General features: G+C 44.7%; 3 non-coding genes across 3 annotated transcripts; all 3 read right to left on the reverse strand.

Annotated features, from left to right (window-relative positions):
* Positions 1–125: 125 nt before the first annotated feature.
* trnav-uac (transfer RNA valine (anticodon UAC)) lies at positions 126–198 on the reverse strand. Its single transcript has one exon. It is a non-coding gene; the product is annotated as a tRNA-Val (tRNA).
* Positions 199–1,386: 1,188 nt separating this feature from the next.
* trnav-uac (transfer RNA valine (anticodon UAC)) lies at positions 1,387–1,459 on the reverse strand. Its single transcript has one exon. It is a non-coding gene; the product is annotated as a tRNA-Val (tRNA).
* A 568-nt stretch (positions 1,460–2,027) lies between these two features.
* trnav-uac (transfer RNA valine (anticodon UAC)) lies at positions 2,028–2,100 on the reverse strand. Its single transcript has one exon. It is a non-coding gene; the product is annotated as a tRNA-Val (tRNA).
* Between the last annotated feature and the right edge of the window lie 205 nt (positions 2,101–2,305).

The following is a 2,305-nucleotide window of genomic DNA, read 5'->3' on the forward strand; positions in this document are numbered from 1 at the left end:
GTGGCAGTCTGCTCAGAGTTCCTTAAAAACTTGCCTTCTCCTAGCTCGAATTTAAGGTCTTTGCAGCTTCGACCACCTGCTTACCAGAGAGCCATTTCAGCAGAGATAGAACAAAAGCCTCTGTCTGTTTCCGCCCAGTTTCGAGCTGTGGACCTTTCGCGTGTAAGGCGAACGTGATGACCACTACACTACAGAAACCTGTTGGAAAATCACTTTTGCTTTAACACCTCTAGGCAGGCTTATCCTTTTGTAGCGTTGCGTGAGAACGCAAGAGACCCCGACTTAAGCAACCTTGGAAAAAGTCATCCTTGTTTTCGCCCAGTTTCGAATTTGGGACCTTTTGTTTGGGAAGCGAACACGATGACCACTACTCTACAGAAACTTATCTGTAAAAGCAGCAGGATTCTTCTGGAACGTCGCAAAGAGTTTATGCATTCTCTCAAAAATAAAACTCTGTTTCTGCTCAGCTTCGAACAAATGACCTTTTGCGTGTCAGGCTAATGTGATGACAACTATATTACAGCATCTCAAAAATTTACTCTTGTGCTCTTTCAGGTAAAATGTGTACTGTAATCTGTCCTCAAAGCAGATTGACAATCTGAGTAAATCCCACACACAGTAGGACATAGTTCATTCGGTGTGGCAGTCTGCTCAGAGTTCCTTAAAAACTTGCCTTCTCCTAGCTCGAATTTAAGGTCTTTGCAGCTTCGACCACCTGCTTACCAGAGAGCCATTTCAGCAGAGATAGAACAAAAGCCTCTGTCTGTTTCCGCCCAGTTTCGAGCTGGGGACATTTTGCGAGTAAGGTGAACGTGATGACCACTACACTACAGAAACCTGTTGGAAAATCACTTTTGCTTTAACACCTCTAGGCAGGCTTATCCTTTTGTAGCATTGCGTGAGAACGCAACAGACCCCGACTTAAGCAACATTGGAAAAGTCATCCTTGTTTTCGCCCAGTTTCGAATTTGGGACCTTTCACGTTTGAGGCTAACATGATAACCACTATGCTACGGAAACTTATCTGGAAAAGGAGCAGGAATTCTCCTGGAACGTCGCAAAGAGTTTATGCATTCTCTCAAAAATAAAACTCTGTTTCTGCTCAGCTTCGAACCGAGGACCTTTTGCGTGTTAGGCTAACGTGACGACCACTATATTACAGAAACTCGAAAAGTTTACTCCCGCGCTGTTTTGGGTAAAATTTATACTGTAATCTGCCCTGAAAGCAAATTGACAATCTGAGTAAATCCCACACACAGTAGGACAGAGTTAATTCGGCGTGGCAGTCTGCTCAGAGTTCCTTAAAAACTTGCCTTCACCTAGCCAGCTTCGACCCCCTGCTTACCAGAGAGCCATTTCAGCAGAGATAGAACAAAAGCCTCTGTCTGTTTCTGCCCAGTTTCGAGCTGGGGATCTTTCGCGTGTAAAGCGAACGTGATGACCACTACACTACAGAAACCTGCTGGAAAACCTCCTTTGCTTTAAAACCTCTTGACAGGCTTATCCTTTTGTAGCGTTGCGTGAGAACGCAACAGACCCCGACTTAAGCAACCTTGGAAAAAGTCATCGTTGTTTCCTCCCATTTTCATACTGGGGACCGTTTGTGTGTGAGGCGAACACGATGCCCACTACTCTACAGAAACTTATCTGGAAAAGCAGCAGGATTCTTCTGGAACGTCGCAAAGAGTTTATGCATTCTCTCAAAAAAAAAAATTCTGTTTCTGCTCAGCTTCGAACCAAGGACCTTTTGCATGTTAGGCTAACGTGACGACCACTATATTACAGAAACTCGAAAAGTTTACTCTCGCGCTGTTTTGGGTAAAATTTATACTGTAATCTGCCCTGAAAGCAAATTGACAATCTGAGTAAATCCCACACACAGTAGGACAGAGTTAATTCGGCGTGGCAGTCTGCTCAGAGTTCCTTAAAAACTTGCCTTCTCCTAGCTCGAATTTAAGGTCTTTGCAGCTTCGACCACCTGCTTACCAGAGAGCCATTTTAGCAGAGATAGAACAAAAGCCTCTGTCTGTTTCTGCCCAGTTTCGAGCTGGGGAACTTTCGCGTGTAAAGCAAACGTGATGACCACTACACTACAGAAACCTGCTGGAAAACCTCCTTTGCTTTAAAACCTCTTGGCAGGCTTATCCTTTTGTAGCGTTGCGTGAGAACGCAACAGACCCCGACTTAAGCAACCTTGGAAAAAGTCATCGTTGTTTCCTCCCATTTTCATACTGGGGACCGTTTGTGTGTGAGGCGAACACGATGACCACTACTCTACAGAAACTTATCCGGAAAAGCAGCAGGA

The sequence above is a fragment of the Sinocyclocheilus grahami genome, unplaced genomic scaffold (genome assembly GCF_001515645.1).
Source record: "Sinocyclocheilus grahami isolate Dianchi unplaced genomic scaffold, SAMN03320097.WGS_v1.1 scaffold1278.1, whole genome shotgun sequence".
In the NCBI taxonomy this organism is placed as follows: Eukaryota; Metazoa; Chordata; class Actinopteri; order Cypriniformes; family Cyprinidae; genus Sinocyclocheilus; species Sinocyclocheilus grahami.